Source organism: Sciurus vulgaris (assembly GCF_902686455.1).
Source record: "Sciurus vulgaris genome assembly, chromosome: 14".
NCBI lineage: Eukaryota > Metazoa > Chordata > Mammalia > Rodentia > Sciuridae > Sciurus > Sciurus vulgaris.
Genome location: NC_136475.1, coordinates 92220697 through 92237165, shown reverse-complemented (window position 1 = coordinate 92237165; position 16469 = coordinate 92220697). Strand labels below are relative to the sequence as shown.

At 51.8% G+C, this 16469-nt stretch overlaps 1 protein-coding gene across 2 annotated transcripts in view; it reads left to right on the top strand.

The window, feature by feature from the left end:
• Nucleotides 1-1724: 1724 nt before the first annotated feature.
• Nucleotides 1725-16469, top strand: part of HPCAL1 (hippocalcin like 1) — a 93202-nt gene continuing 78457 nt past the window's right edge. The window contains exon 1 of one of the 2 annotated variants that reach the window (XM_079111582.1): nucleotides 1725-2015. The gene's annotated coding sequence lies outside the window, so the exon portion shown is untranslated. Of the gene's footprint in view, nucleotides 2016-2899; nucleotides 3597-16469 lie in introns of those variants that run through there. The other variant, XM_079111583.1, reaches the window with a different exon arrangement.

Sequence of the window (16469 nt, the reverse complement as noted above, 5' to 3'; positions counted from 1 at the left end):
ATACTGAGGGAGATCATAACTCCCAGGGCTCCCTGCTTCTAGGTGGGACCATGAACGGTCAATGAATGCAGGTGCAAATGCTGTGCGCTGCTTCCGGGCCTGGCTCCTAACAATCCCTCTGGACACTCCTGGTGCTCCTCCTTCTCTTATTGGAAGTAGAGGAATGAATGGTGGCCTTTGAAGCCCTGCGGGAGGACGCTGGCGTCACTAGACAGATGTCTGGTTCCTGAATGCCTGTGTGGAGCCTTCCCCCATGGGCTGCACTGTGCTCTGGGTGAGAACTGGGGATGACAGCCCAACATAACCTAAGTGACACAATACCCAAACACCCCCTGCTGCCGACACCTGCTGAGCGGGCAGGGTGTCTGACTGAAGGCCTCTCCCCTGTAACCCTACCTACCCTCTGTATGGACATGCAATAGGAAGCTACAGAATGACCTTGGCTAAGGAAGGCCGAGCACCCCAGGAACTAGGCTGGCTCCATATCACCCCCCAGCTGGCTACTGCTAACCCCACAGTCATTATTTCTTCTACTCCTCCCAGGAGGGCTGACTTGGAGACTAACTGCCACTGGGTTTGGTTTTGCCATTCTGCCCAGAGACAAGGAAGAAAGAGTGGAAGCCCCTGGGGGGGGCCAACCCCCACCTCAAAACAGCTCTGCCACCCTTTCCATCAGCAGCTTCCCCTGTAGTAGGAGTTCACTCGGGTGTTTTTTGTGGAGGAGGATTTGAAGGAGGGATTTGAGTTTTTCCCTAGAGACGCCAGAGAGACAGTTTTGTCTCAGCATAACAGGATCGCCCAGCTCCACATTTATGACTGTTTCTGTGGTTACCTGTCTTCTGGGATGTTTGGGGTGGGTGGTCATGGCAGGTGCAATCGGCAGGGGTATGTAGGAAGTCTGCAGGGAAGAGCAGTCTGCCTCTCTCCGAGATCCAGGGGTCCACTCTTTCCTGACAAAAGATGTCACGAGACATCTGAAGACCCACGAAAAGACAGGAAAGGAAGGACCCGAAAAAACCCCTCCCGCTGCCCATCTTACGGGTGGGAAAACCGAGGCAGAGGGGGTCTATGGGACTTGCTAATATGGCCAAATGAGTTGGCAGAGGTAACTAGAACTCAAATCCAGGTCTCCAGCCTCCTGGCCAGGCTGTCCCGGAACAAGGCCCAGGAAGGTGGGCGGTAGCTGCAAACGGGCCTAGGGGTGGAGGGGAAGAGAAGCCTGGCCGGCGGTCCAATCGAGTGCTAGGGTGCCTGGGGCGACTCAGGCCTCTTCCCCTTCCCAGGCACCCGGGCCGCACTTCCTGCAGAGGACTGCAGAGGCCGGGGGGGGGGGGGGGGGGGGGGGGGGGGGGGGGGAGGGGGGGGGAGCGGGCTCGGGCCGGCTCCTCCCGGACGCCGCCTCTCGGTTTCTCCCACACCCGCAGGCCAGAGGCCAAAGGTTAGGGAGGCGGGGCTGGTGCTCGGCTGCGTCCCTGCCCCAAATTCCACGCGAGGCTGGGACCTGGCAGCACCTCGGTTGCTTCGAGAGAGTGCTGGTGGTCAGGGCCCAGGCCCGCAGCCCAGGGTACACCAGGGGGCGTGGCCACGGACGGGGCGTGGTCGGGCCGCGGGCAGGTGGGCGGAGCTTGCTCGGGGGCGTGGTCGAGGCGGGGGCGGGTTCGCAGGAAACTTGAGTGCCCGCCCCCGGCCGCGCGCCCCGCCCCGACCCCCGCCTCCGGGTCCCGCCTTCGCGTCCCTTCCTTCCCGGGCTGGCAGGCGGGCCGCGGCGGCAGCAGGCGGATGACCGGCGGACCGGCGGGCGCCAACACCTCGCTCCCTCCCTTGGCCGCCGGCTTCCTTTTGTCTTTCTAGGCGGCGATGAGCGCAGGGCCCGCGCGGCGGCTGCGGGCTCACGGAAGCCCGCGCGCTTAACTACCCCTCGGGTCTCCGTGCCGGTCCGGCCCGCGCCCGCCGCAGCCGCCACCGGCGCAACTTGGGCTCGGGAAGCCAAAGGACCGCGTCCTGCACCGGAGCCGGTAGGGAAGGGGCGGGCTGCGGGGCTGCGGGACTGCGGGAGGGCAGTCGTGTGCACTGGCGTGCTCTGCGATCGGTCTCTGCGTGCGTGTGTGTGTGTGCGTGTGTGTGCGTGTGTTGGGGTGCCGGTGCTTCTCTGCGGGGTGGAGTTGTGGGTGACCGCGGACCGTGGCGTGTCTCTGGAATGGCGTGTCCTCGTGGGGATCCGGGTGTGTTCTTGGCGATGAACATTTTGAATTGCGTTTGTGGAATTGTGTGTCGGGGCGCAGTTGCTAGTGAGGACTGGTGCCTGGCGGGTGTCGTGTGTGAGCCACTGTGCGCAGAGCGGGGGTGGCGGGGTGGGCGTGGGCGGTCTGACCCGGAGAGCTGAGCCCCGGGTCCCCGCCGGTCGGCGCACTGCGGAGCTCAGAAGCCTGGGGGGAAGTCTGGGACCCGACGGGGCGAGCTCTGGCCTCGCAGGCAGCGGGGACGAGCCCCGCCCCGAGGCTGGTCCGAGCGGCCCACGTGGGTAGCCTGGGCGCTGCGACCAAGGGTGGGGGCCCGAGCGGCTGCGATCACTTCCCTCCCCCCAGGACCGTGAGCGGGGCGTGGGGGAGAGAAGCGAGGGCTGGCCTTGTCGTGACCCGCACTGCGACCTCATCCAGACACGCCACCTCCCTGGGTCGCCGTTTGCTTCTCTTGAGTGGGGACAGCTCCCCCTCAGGGGCTGTCGTGACAGTTAGAATGGGAACGCACTAAAGATAGCTCTCGGCCCAGCGCCTGGCACGTAGTAGGTGCTGTGTTCATTGGATTAGCAGCTTTCGTTTTTTAATTTTTGATTTTGCTTTATTGTGGGCGGGGCGCTTACATTTTTCCTCCTGCCCTGGTTGTGCCTCTCTCCCCGCCCCAACTTAATCACGAAGCATGGAGATTCGAGAAAGTTTGGGCTGCTGGGTGCGCTGCCTTCTCGCGGCACCTCCGGGGCGGTTCGGCGCCACCTCGGGGTGTGCGGGAGCGCGCAGCGACTGGCGCGGGCTCTTCTCCAGCCCTGCAGGCTCCCGCGCCAGTGCTGGGGTCCCTCTTCCAGGCCAGAGGCAGCGACTGCGGAGTCGGGAAACGTTTTGTTCAACAAGTGCCTAATTTCTGGGGGATGCAGCTCGTGGAATCTGAGAGTCGTGGTGTGGAAGTGTCGCTCCCCTCACACGCAGTTCTCGGGCTCTCAGGGCATTGCGTTTGACCTGGTCACACCGAAGGAGCCCCCCACCCGCTTTTTGGGGGCGGTCCCGGGGATTGAACTCAGGGGCACTCGGCCACAGAACCACATCCCCAGTCCTATTTTGTATTTTATTTAGAGACAGGGTCTCACCGAGTTGCTTAGCGCCTCGCTTTTGCAGAGGCCGGCTTTGAACTCAGCCTCCAGAGCTGCTGGAATATAGGCGTGTGCCAAGGCGCCCGACTGGCCACCCCCAGATTTTAACGGCCAATACCGATTCCACCCTGGGGAAGGTGTTTGCCAGGAGGGTCTTGCCGAGGGCCTCTGCATTGGACACCTTCCAGTCCCACCCCTAACTCCTTCAGCCCTGGCTCCCTAGCCTGAGGCCCAGGTGGGTATGAGATCTTTTCTTCTAGTTTCACATCTTAATTTCAAAAATATTTAGTTTTGAAATCTACTACTTGTGACATTGAACTGTGCTGCCTGTGCACATTGCTCTTACTGTGTTCAGTCCTGGGCAAGTGCCCTGCTAACCTCACCTGAGCACCTGCTCAGAGCCAGGGAGGCATCTGTGGGCTGCAGTGCCTGCCCCCTTCTGCCCGGCCAGTGGTTCTTTCCTTCATAGCCTTGGTTTCTTCCTCTCAGGACTCTTCCCAGTGTGAAAACAGACCTTGTTGGTGCCCCAGCTCTCAAAATGGAACCCTGGAGAGGAGTGGGCTGGGGAAGGGACCCTGGGCCTGGCTTTCTTCGGTGTGAGTTGTTTCCTGAGTCCCAGGTGTTGCTAGTTAGTGCTCTCCTCGCATCCTTTGCTAGCTTCTATGACACCAGAGCAGAAGCCTCTGGTTTGGGTTATTGGATTTGTCTCCGGCCAAGGCTGGATTGTGGAGGTCTTGGGCCTGATGGCTGTAAGCTGATTTTTCATCCTGATTTGGTGTCAGGGGTTCACTTCAAATGCTACCCTTTTTCTGTTTCATCAAATGACTTTATAATATCCTAGAAGAGAAAAGGGCTTTTGATCTGAATCCTACTCTTTTCCCCATAATCAGATTCAATAATGATTTTTTAAAAAATCAATCTGGCTTTCTCAGCCCAGAAGACAGACCAAAAGGCTGTTCTGTTTTGTTTTGTTTTCCTAGTTAAAGCCAGCCCTTTGTCTCCAGCAATCCGGTGTTTTGGCACTAGATCTATTTCTGTTTCACTTTTGAAAGCGCCTGTAATTGCCGAGCTCTTGAGGTTTCATTGGATAATGTGCCAAAGGGAGGCCCAGGGGCCCTGTCTCTCCTTGGTCTTGGGACTCGGCATCACCTCCTAGTCTTCCTGCTCTCTTTGGGTGCCACTTGAATGCTATTTAAAGATGTAACATAACTGTCAATGTGCCACAGCAGTTTGGGAGTCATGGTTTTTGGAATCCGATTTCTGGAAGGTGTTTGGACCTGAGGAGAAACCTGAACGAGTGAAAAACCCAGAATAAAAGAGGTTTGCCCTGACTCCAGCCAAGGACCCATTCAGTTCCAAAGAGCTCTCTTAGAGAGAGATTTGAAGAGAAATAGAGTAACTGGAGCAAATTGCTTCAGAGTTTGTCTCAGTCCTCTTTTCTGGCCACAGGACTGTGCAGAATTAGAAATCTAAGCCATCGTAAGAGGAGTGGGCTCACCTAGCTCCATCCCTACCTGGAACTTTAGGAGTTTCATGTGGCCAGGTGGTCCCAACACCTGCCTTCAGAGCCCTGCATGCACATTTCCAGGGGCTGCCATTCCCAGTCAGTACCACACTGACTGCCTCGGGGCAGTTCTGTCTGAGTGCCTGCAAAATGCAGTTCTCTCCCCGTTACTCAGTGTGTCTTCCCCCAGACTTTTTCTAGAACCTCATATTGCCACTCATAAATGATGGCGTACCAGACTCACTCATGAGCCAGTGATAATCCAGGGTGCTAAGAGGCAGCTGTAGGGTTTATTTGGTACCAAAGATTAAGCTACTTGGCAGCTCAACTTTTATCTCCATTGGGATCAGGTTTGTATTAGGATTTGGACCTAAACTGCCTTGTGTGTTGTGGGAGGGTGCATTCAATTGATGAGCGTCCGCCAGACTTGCTGGGGGACTAGGTGTGTTTTGCTAGTTCGTCAGCGTCTAATGTCATTGTGCTCTGGGAGGGAGGGGACGTTTGGATTAAGATGAGCAGATGTTTGTAGACTCTAATCATGCTATAGTTTGGGGTTCCCCTTCTCTCACTGTCTTGTTTGGTTTCTTTGTTGTTGTCATGCTACCTAAGGCTGTGCAGCTGAGAATCTCACGTAGCTCTTGTTCTGTTCCCTTTGGGTTGAGTTTCTAATCTGGGGTTGCCAGAGGGTAATTGCTTATGGAGATTTACTGAGATGGGCTTATGGGCTTTCTTAGTACCACTTGTCCTACAGGGGAAATGTTTCTTTCAAATCACTTTCAACCCTCCCCCCAAATTGGTTGGGCTCTGGAGGTGCAGGATGTAATAGAACTCTAGGTAATCAACAGTTTGACAGGTGGGCCACTTCTTCCGTGCTGATGAGCAAGGTATAAGGCTGAAGAATTTTTTTTTTTTTTGAATCATCTGAAAAGCACAGTAAATCCTTTAGAGAGCCCTACCTTGGCCATGTTGTTTCAAGTAAGATTGAATTTCAGAGGCAAAGCTTCACATCTCTGCACTGATGAGGCATGACTAACTCGAGACTCCCTTCGGGAGGCCGGGGGCGCTGCCCTCCCCTCCAGCCTGGGGAGGAGGTCTTCTTGGGGCTGTTTTCCTTTACCTTAATAAGCCTACTACGCCCCCGCGCTTGCTAATCCAGCGACTGTGTTTTCTGGGGACTGTATTTGTTTCTTTGGTGCTTGAAGTACAACCCGACGTGGCAGGAAGCCAGGAGCCCGGGGGCGAGGTGCCCGCGCAGCTCTACCTGCCTGGCAAGAGGAGCACTTTCTCTGAGCAGCCAGTGATGGGCCTCCAGCCTTTGACTAAGAAAACTCGAGATTGTTAAATGCTGCGTGGTTGAGGTGGAGGATCCTGAGGAAGGAGGGAGAATTTCGGAGGTGCGTGGTCCCCCTCTCGAGGGCTTCCCTGATTTTGCCCCAGTGCCCTTGCATCCTCAGTATCTTTCCTTGCTCCTTTTCTCCTTCAGCTGGCGAGGAGTCCCCTGGGGCAGGCATTATACCAAGCGTGTCTCTAGAGCAGTCTCCTTCACGTGCCTGGGTCCCCCAGCTGAGCTACTGTGCTCAGGTCGCACTGGCAGGCAACACTGCCTATGCTGTGTGTGAGCTGCAGCCCCAGCCCTGTCCCCCAGGATGGTGCCCATCACAGCAGAGTGGGACTCACGGGACTCGCCTCTCCCATGGACACTGCGTCTTCTACCTCCTCTCCTTGTCTGTCAGAGCTGGCCGTCTCAGGAGAGTTTAGGGGCTCTGTTCCCTCTCTCACTGCACCTGCCTGACCAGGTCGGTCCCTGCTCCCTGTGGCCGTGGCCTCTCCTCCCCAACCCGAGTTTCCCTTCCCAAGCAGCAAACCCTGGAGTCCAGCGGCTGGTTCCTCCATTGCTGGCCGCCGTTTGCTGCTCGGAACACAGATTTCATCATCCGCTCTCTCCTGCCTCCCTGCTCCTAGTCATTCTCTCACTCGCTCATTCCCACTGCTGCCGGCCTGGGGTTAAGGTTGAGGGTTGGGGTCTGGGGAGATCATCAACAAGCCTTGGCTCTCTGGTGCCAGCAGAGCAGCTCCTGCCCCCCTGCTAGGGCCAAAGGGACTTCTGCAGAAGCATCTTGGAGCTGGCACCTGGAAGAGGGGTGGGCAGTGCAGGGTCTGGGAGTGGGGCTGGATGTTCAGTGCCTCTGTTTTCTCTCCCACCCAGATTTCTTTATCTGCAAGACTTCAGCTCATCCTTTTGTTTTTTCAAATTAACAGTAATATTAAGATACATAGTAATTCATATAAAACATAACCCATTTTAAATGTACAATTAAATGATATTTGGTCAATTTACAGAGCTGTATGATTGTCACCAGAATCCCGATTAGGACATTTTCATCATCCAGAGATGGCTGGTCCCTATTTGCACTTGCTTCCTAACCCCAGGTCCCAGCCCCAGGCAGCCACCCGTGGATCAACTTTGGGATTCTCTGCATTTGCCTTTTCTTCATCCTGTCTCATAGGTTTGGCTCCAGGGCCTCTTCTGGGATGCCTTCCTGAGGCCTTCCAGTTAGGAGTGACCCTGGCCCAGTGCCAGCCAGTGGGGCTGGGTGCTCGCTCATCTCCCAGCATGGTGGCGAGCTCTCTTCCTGGCCTCCCCTGTCTGCAGCTGGCCCAGCGCTGGTGTCTGCAGCTTCCCCCAAGGCACCTTGACGGGCCAGCTGGAACTGCTTTTCCCTTATTTCTTTTGTCTAAGTCTTGAGTCTCTTAGAGTGTTGAAGTTTGGGATAGAGGGTTTGCAAGGTGCTAGGTGGTGCGGGGCCCTGCTGTCTTCGTTACCTTGTTTCTCCAAGAACATGTGAGGCAAAGGGCGTAGGACTCATTTTTTAAGTGAAAAAAACTAAGGAGTCCCAGAGAAAAATGAATAGCCCAAGGCTACCCATCAGCAGAAAGTACTAGAACCAAGAAGTAAATCAGGTCGCTTTCTCTTCTGCCCTATTTGGGTCATAATTACATGTCTTCCTATGGCCTGGCCTGAGCTGGTGCTCGCTTTTTCCTGTACAAGTCTTGTCATCCTGTCCCAAGCAGTGGGAATGCCTTCAGGGCATGAGTGCACCACAGCCATCTTTGTTTGCCCTTGGATCTGGCCCACAAGGGAACAGTCAGACTGGCTCAATAAATAGGTAGAATTCTAGTAACTATGTGGGGGGCCTTGGAGAGGGACCGGGAGAGCAGTGGACCATGTGGTTAGACACTCTCGTATTTCAGAAGTGGTCCTCGCCTTGCTTATTGGGTTTTGAGGTGACCAGCAAAGGAGACCCAGTTTGACAGATGTATAATCTGAGGCAAAGAAAGCTGACCTCTTGCTCTCACTGAGGTAGCAAGCTCCCACAGTGCTCAGGAAGAACATCTTGCTTCTTTGAGCTTGGATCAGGGCTGTTAGACCCTCATTTCAAAATATCTCAGTCAGGGAGCTCTCCTGGTGGGGGTCGGGAGCTCTCTGGGTGTTGGGCTCAGGCAGTCCTGGGTTTGAATCACAGTCTGTGCTATGTGTCTGAGTCCACTTGCTCATGTACAGATGGGGTTCTAGGCCCACCTAGGTCATCAAAGGAAACACGGCTGCGGGCACCAGTGAGTCTTTGGCTGGCTGTTTGTGTGTATTAATGGTGGTAGCCTCTGTCCCTGTTCAAGTCTTCATGGTTGTAAGTATCTCCTCTGCCACTAAATATTCCTTTTCAAATTCGGGTTTACGACCTTTAATGTTGGAGTCTTCAGTCTTCCTGAGCAGATGTGCATGTGCAGGCTTCCAGAGGGAAGCTGATGACAGTCTGTTTGGAGTTTGGGGACTCCCATTTTGGATCTTTACAGCTTCACATCTTCTGAGAAGCATCTCTCAGGTCCGCACACGCACGGTAACCGTACACCTGGGGGCTGCACAGAGATCTGCAGGTTATTCCCCAGTCATAATGAGGCCTGGATTGCTTGATCCCTCCCCCAGGAGTGCTTCAAAGGCATCTGCTGAGTTTGGGTGCGAGGGAGCTGGCAGACTGAAGGACTGCTGCGAACGCTCCCGGCCGCCATTCTGAGTGTGTGTGGACGGCAGCACCTTCCCCTCCGGCAGCAAGATGTTCAACTCTGCTTTCTGTCTGTGCATTTAACAGATGTTTCCTGAAAACAGAATTGACGCTAGTCCCCACCTTTCCCTGTCACTCCTGTCCTTTCCATTTGCTGCCCTCTGATCCATTTCTGGAAAGAAGTGAGAACCTCTTTAAATCAATCACCTGTGTGTAAAAAAATATTCCCACACTGTGCAGTGCTCTGAATTCACTGTGTGTGGCTGGGGAGAAAGTTCTGGCCGAGGGACTATGGGATGTCTAGGAAGCAGCCCAGACTGCGGCCGAGGCAGGGCCATGGGCAGCAGGATGGTAGGCTCCCCAACCTCCCAGGCTTCACTGGAGGGTGGGGCTGCAGTGGCAGGGATGTGCTTTCTTGAAATCCCATCAGCAAGGCACAGTGGTGCATGCCTCTAATCCCAGCAGTTTGGGAGGCTGAGGCAGGAGGATCACAAATTCAAAGCCAGCCTCAGCAACTTGGTGAGGTCCTAAGCAACTCAGGGAGACCCTGTCTGTAAATGAACTACAAAAAAGGGCTGGGGAAGTGACTCAGTGGTTAAGCACCCCTGAATTCAATCCCTGGTACCAAAAAAAAAAAAAATCCTTTCAGCTGTGCCACATGGGTCCCTGCTTCCTGGCATGACCTAGACAGTGTGGCGGGCTTTGGCTTCTGGCAGTGGAATGTAACACCCCCGTGCCGCTTTGGGGATCTTTTCCCCAGGCAGCCCAGGTAGATACGGGCCTCTGGTGGACGCCAGGGACAACAGTCTTGGGCTTCCTGGGGGCTCTTTTCTCCTTTTTTCTGAAATGGGAGTGAGGAATTGCTACTTTTGCTGATATATGGTCTTGGACATAAGCTGTTGCTGGATATAAAAACGAAACGGCCTGCCCAGGGGTCCTTAGCGTTTGCTGTCAGGTGGGTGCTTATGCATTTTGGAGTTGCTTCCACCAGCGTTAGTGAGACTGAAGAGAGGGAACTGTAGCACAGGAACGGAACTCCGGGTTCCTCGTGTAGGGTCCTCCAAGTAATGCAGAGGGCTCCTTATGACTCATCATGCCTTCCCCCGTGGCTTGTGGTGGGCCAGTTGCTGGCTCCCCAGGACAACCACGTCATCAGTCACTATGCCACCTTGATCACCATCATCGCCACTGTGATCACTATCATTACCGTCATTAGTATCACTACTATCACCATCACTGTCGTGACCACCATCAGGACGGCCATCACCGTTACCAGCCTAATCACCATTGTTACCATCACCATCACCATCACTGACATCACCGTCACCAGCGTGATCACCATCATCACCACATCACCATCACCATCACCAGTGTAATCACCACATCACCATCACCGTCACTGACATCACCATCACCGTCACCAGTGTAATCACCACATCACCGTCACTGACATCACCATCACCGACATCACCATCACCGTCACCAGTGTAATCACCACATCACCATCACCATCGCTGACATCACCGTCACCAGCCTAATCACCATTGTTACCATCACCATCACCATCGCTGACATCACCGTCACCAGCGTGATCACCACATCACCATCACCGTCACTGACATCACCATCACCAGTGTAATCACCACATCACCATCACCGTCACTGACATCACCGTCACCAGCGTGATCACCACATCACCATCACCGTCACTGACATCACCATCACCAGCGTGATCACCATGTCATCACCAGCATGATTGCCGTCACCATCACCTCCGTGAATGCCACCATCGCCGACATCACATGGTCTCAGGCTTGATGCTCAGACTTTGGGGCTTGTGTCTGGGCCCATCCCAGCTCTTTATAGTTCTCTTGCTGTTCGAGGGGAGTGAGGGGAGTTTGGACAGGATGATGGTAGATACAGAGAACTCAAGGATGAATGGTGGAATGTGATTCTTTTGAAAGTGGCTCCGTGAGAATTACTGATCTGGAAGATGCTGGGCTGGGAAATCTTATCTACTCTTTAGGCCCAGCAGTGAGCCAGGTTACCTGCTCTGTGGTGCTCTCCTTTGCCCCTCCGGGGACAACAAACTATTCTGGATGGAGCCTGGCCTCGTTCCGTGGGCATCGTATTTGTCTACCTCTCCCAGGGCAGTGGGCCTCTTTAGTTAGGACCCTGTGGATTTCTCCTTGATGACCCTCCATTGCTGGTACAGAGCCTGAAACGCAGTGAATGCCCAGATGTCTGGTTGAACCACCCCCACTTTTCAGCTTGTAGGATGGTGAGTACATTGAATTATTTAAGATCTTGACAGTTTGCCTGAAGGGCTTGCTTTGCAGGCCTGAGTGGTCAGTGCACTAGTGGTGTTTTCTGTGCACATCGTTGATTGGTGCATGTTTGTTCTATGCATTTGCTAAAACTCCTGCGCAGTGGTCTGGAAGCCATCGAGTCTTATGGTTGGCAGAGTGACCCCCATTCCATTATTAATGTCTGCTTTTGACCTGGCTTAAGGAATGCTTTCTTTCCAGATTTCAGCTTCCTCATTTGTCAAATGGGGCTTAGGGCTAGGTAACCCCTAAATCCGCTGTCAGCTCTACAATTCAGGAAAGATGTTTAAAAATGTAAACTTGCAGGTAGGGTATACCCAATGTGGAGCATAGAGAGAATCTGCGTAGCTAAACCGACTCCAAAAAAATGAACTCTTAGAAAATGCGTGAAGAGGTGGTGTTGCAATTCAGAAGGAACTGGTGCTATTGGGGAATAAATTTGGGGAGCATAGGTAGAAGGGAGACCTGGGGGTGGAAGGGGCTGAAGTTAGGGTCAGGGCTCTGTGTTGCCTGTCTCACCAGTCAACCTTTTCTTTTAACCCCCGGAACTAAGGGATCTGAGATTACGGCGGTTAAAGGAGAGACCTGGAGTGAGTGATTGCAGTGGGTTAGTCCTGGTGGGAGCGAAGTGGAGGTCGGCAGATGAGCTTGGTCCTTAGGCTCTAGACCCAGTGCCTTATTTAGATGCTGTCTCCTATTCCCTAAGAGGATGCTCCAGCAAGAAAAGCCGCTGCGGAGGAGATTGCCCTCCTTCTTATGGCAGTGCCTTGCATTCCTCCTGGAAAGTTACCCCACTGATCACCTGAGAGACTGGTCAACTGAACTTCTTGTTTTGACTAATTGCAAATTAAAGAAGAGTCCATATTAAGAAGTATTGTACAGGTCAAGTAATATCATTTTCAGACAAAAATATTTTTAATAGACTGGACTGCTGATCGGATTTTGCCTCCAATTGAGGTTTCTAGTGAGTTCTTAAGAATCCTTTGATACTAGCATGCTAGTGGAATTAGCTAAAGGGGTTGAAAATCAGCACCAAAGCATTTCTCCTAAGTTGGGGTTGAGAAGCGTGATATAGAATTGTACATGCAGCTTTGTTTCACTTATGTTTGCAAGAGAAAAAAATCAGAGAAAACAGATGGGAAGGAAGTATACTAAATGGTCATGGTGGTCGACTGATGGGATCACGGGTGATCTCCCTCCTGCTTTTTCATATTTCCATGCATTCTCAGTTTCCCACTGGGCATGTGTTACTTTTGAAATTAGAAAGAAAAATGGTTTTAAAAGGAACCCAAGTGCCATTCCTTGTTTGCACATGTATCTGACTTATCCTCTTAATTTGCCTAGCAGACTTCCTCTTTGTCCTCAGACTGGCTGGAACCCATAACTCCCATACTTGTGATTATTTGAATTAATGGAAATTTGTCATAATGCACCATTAGAATTTGTTAACTGAATCTAAATTCAATACTGAGCAAGTGCATTAACTGGATGTAAAGAAAAGCGTTCTGAGTCTTCTGAGAAATTCGCCATTGGAGTGTGGCAGGGTGTAGTAGTTCATGACCCAGCGTCTTTCTTGAATTTGGACGTCCATTTGACCTGGAAGGAGGCTTTCGACTCCTGCTGTTTTCACCTTGGGTGCTTGTGTCCTGGTACCAGCAGCCCCTGCTTCCCCGGGAAGCATCTCCTTCCTAGCTCTCTAGCTGGCTAATGGGTTCCAGCTCCCTTTTTGAAAATAACCTTTTCTATACCTGTCGCTGCCCCTCCTTCATGACCCCTAGGGGACAGACCTGCTGGTCTCCAGCCCTGGGGATTGGAGGGCTCCTGGAGGGGATCCTTCCTCCTCTCCCTGTGACACAGACATCAGTTGACGTTGGCTTGACTGCATTTATTTGCTGGCTGGGAAGCAGGGCCATCTCAGCCCTCATTAGGGCCATGCCTGACTTCGGTGGCGTCCCTCCAAAGACTGTTCATTCCCCATCATTTTTTAGAGGTTTAATCTGAGTCCAGGATATTGAGTCAGCAGTGGAAAGTTATGAAGAAGAGGCCAGCCATCAGGGAAATTGCCTAATATGAAAGATTAATTTCAGGGTGAGTGAGGGAGAGAGATGCGGCGGACTGGGCCACCTCCAGGCAAATAACAGTGCTATAAAATGTGGGAAACCCGAGGTTGCATTTGCTGTGAGCTCGGCGTCTGTGTATAGTTTCTTGGATTAGAGATTTAATAAATCACCTCTTTATAGTCCACTATCTGTATTTATGAGCTGGAAAAAGAAAATTGCAATCATCAGCAAAATTCCATCATATCTGGCTCATAATTTCATGATCTTCACCATAAGGAAGCCAAATTAAAAAAAATGAATGTGGATGCCATGTTCAGAAATTGTTCTTTCAAATGCTGGATCCTCAGGTTTTTCTAGGATCCAACACCGAGGCAGAAAGCATGCTCACCCATCACTGGAGACAGGTAGGTTGCCATGGAGACCAGGTATGTCATTGTGGTTTCCTGGGTATACCAGTTGTCCTGAAAGAGGAATAAGCCTCACTGTAGGTGAGATTTCTGAAAGAATGTGTGTGAATTAAGTTTTTCTAAAACAAAGGTCAGACATTTTAGTTGAAATGTCTGACATCGTTGCCCTCCATCCTGTTTTGCTTAATTGTTTATGCTGTACCCTTCCTTTTCCTGCCAGTAATGCTTAAATTCATCAAGACCATGATCCAAAACAACAACAAAGTCTTTTCATAAAACTAGGGATGCTTCTTTAGTGGGATTGATGATTATCCTTTAGAATTCAACAGATTAGTTTGTTTTAGTGCACTTTTTCACTTCTTTGACCAAAAGGCCTGATAAGAACAATTTTGAAGGAGGAGAAGTTTACTTGGCACTCATAGTTTCAGAGGTCTCCGTCCATAGGTGGCCAACGGCATTGCTGTAGGTCAGAGGTGAGGAAGAACATCCTGGTGGAAGGGTGTGGCAGAGGAAAGCAGCCCAGGACATCCCCAGGAAGCAGAGAGAGTTCCACTCACCCCGGGCAAAATGTGTGCCCCAAAGCCATGCCCCTGTGCCTCTCCAGCCACACCCTGCCTGCCATAACATATTATCAGTCTTCTTGCTGCGCTCTGGTTTAACTAGAGGGATAAATAATTAGCCTTTCTCTGATTAGATTTATAGAGTCACAGGTGTCTCAACAATTTGAGCAAAATATTTATATTAAACTATATAACTCAGATTACTGTTTTGAGAAAGTTCAAGTCCAAGTTACTTTGTAGATATAAGACTTTCTGTCTGAGCAAATGCCTTTTCTACCTGTATGTAAACATATCCATATGTTTATTTATGATCTCTTCTATGAAACCTAAAAACTTATTTTACTAATGAACCAATATAATCTTCATACTTTATATAGATATAGGCCCCCTCTAAATGTATTCTGCTAGAGTTTTAGATTCAAGCACTTTGTAAATATATTCATTTATAAAACTGTCATGAATGCTATGTGGAAATGAAGTAGAAATCCAACTGTTTTTTTTAAAACTTGTTTTACTTATTGAATTGATGTGTTTAATGTTAGTAGTATCATGTGCAACTCGACTTTAGATTTTTGTGTAAAAGATTTGCATGTGGTGATTTATTCTGATAATGAATAAGAATAGTTAATGGTCAGGCAATCAGGGTAATGGGCCTCAATTAAGTTTCTTTTTCAAGTGTAAAGGCCAATCCATGAAGTTAACCTGTAGAAACATTCCCACCATTGCAGCCAACTCCTTTGTCCTGGAGCAGCTGGAAAATGGAAAGTGGAGGCAGGCCCAAATGGAAGTTCAGCCTAAGGGCTAATTGATACCACCAGTCATAAGGTCGCAGACCAAGCCCATAGTCTTGGTACTTCTCCAGTACCTATGGATTTTGATCAATGCTCATACCCACAGACTCTTGAAGATTCTGGTTGAAGCTAAATAGAGACTTGATGCAGAGGAGAAAAAGATTTTTCCCTGAGGCATTGTGCACATCACACTATCTATAACATTTCCCAGAGCCCTAGAAAAACTCATACCAGAGAATGGAATTACAAGAATTTTCCATTTGAAGTAGTCTGCCTAATTAGTTACTACCTGGTTAATCCCTCTCAGGGCATTAGGACTCTCATAACCCAATCATTTCATCTCTAAACTTTCTTGCATTGTCTCAACATGAACTTTCGGGGGACATCTCATATCTAAACCATAGCATAGTTCAACAATTATGTGTTGTATGCCAACCCAGATCTGGGCCCTGTGGCACCACCGAAGCTAGACTGCTGGAGCCCTGCCCGGTGAGCTTGTTACGGCATGATCCCTGTGTTAGTCAGCTTTCCGTTGCTGTGTCAAAATATCTGAGACATCAACTTAAAAGGAGGAAAGGTTTATTTTAGCTCATGGTTTCGGAGTTGTCAGTCCACGTTTGCTTGGCCCTGTTGCTTTGGGTCTGAGGTGGTATAGCGCATCATGGCAGGAGCACATGGCACCTCACGAAGGCCAGGAAATAGAATACTGGGGCTAGGGTGCCAGGGTCCCTTCAAGGGCGTACCCCATGACCTAACCTCCTTCCACTCGGGCCCATTTCCTAAACGTTCTGCTACCTCCATGTAGCGCCCCAGGCTGATGACCAAGCTTTTAGCATTTGGGAGACATTTAAGATCCGAGCCATGACAGTCACAGACTCTGGGAAGACGAGGGGGACCTGAGCTGACCTGCTCTGGACTCGGTGCCAGCCCAGGGGTGAGAACCCTGGGGAGAATCTCGCGCTGACCCGGTTGAGTGGTACGTGCCTGTAGGGTCGGTGACACCTACTTGTTCCATCTGTTGTTGTGCGTAGCCATTTTCCAGTCTGCCTCTGGTCATTGTGTTCCCTGAAACAGCCCTGTCGTGCCTCTTCTCAGGACCCTCCCGTTCCGTGGTTCCTAAGGGGATGCTGGTGCTGGCTGTGGAAAGCCCCTGGCGCTGCTCGGGCCTGCTGAATGCTGCTGGTGCCCTTTCTCCTGCCGTCTGGCTGGGCTCTCGCACCCTCCAGCCCCGGAACAGCATCCTGCCCATCAGCAGTCGGAGTCCCGGGCTGGCGTCCTGCCCTCTGCTCCTGCTGTGGGTCCCTTCATCGTGTGTTCGTGGCAAGCAGGGGACTCCGGGAGCCTCCTGCAGATGGCCTGCTTGGCACATGTGGGAAACTCGTGGGGCCAGGGGGCCTTGCA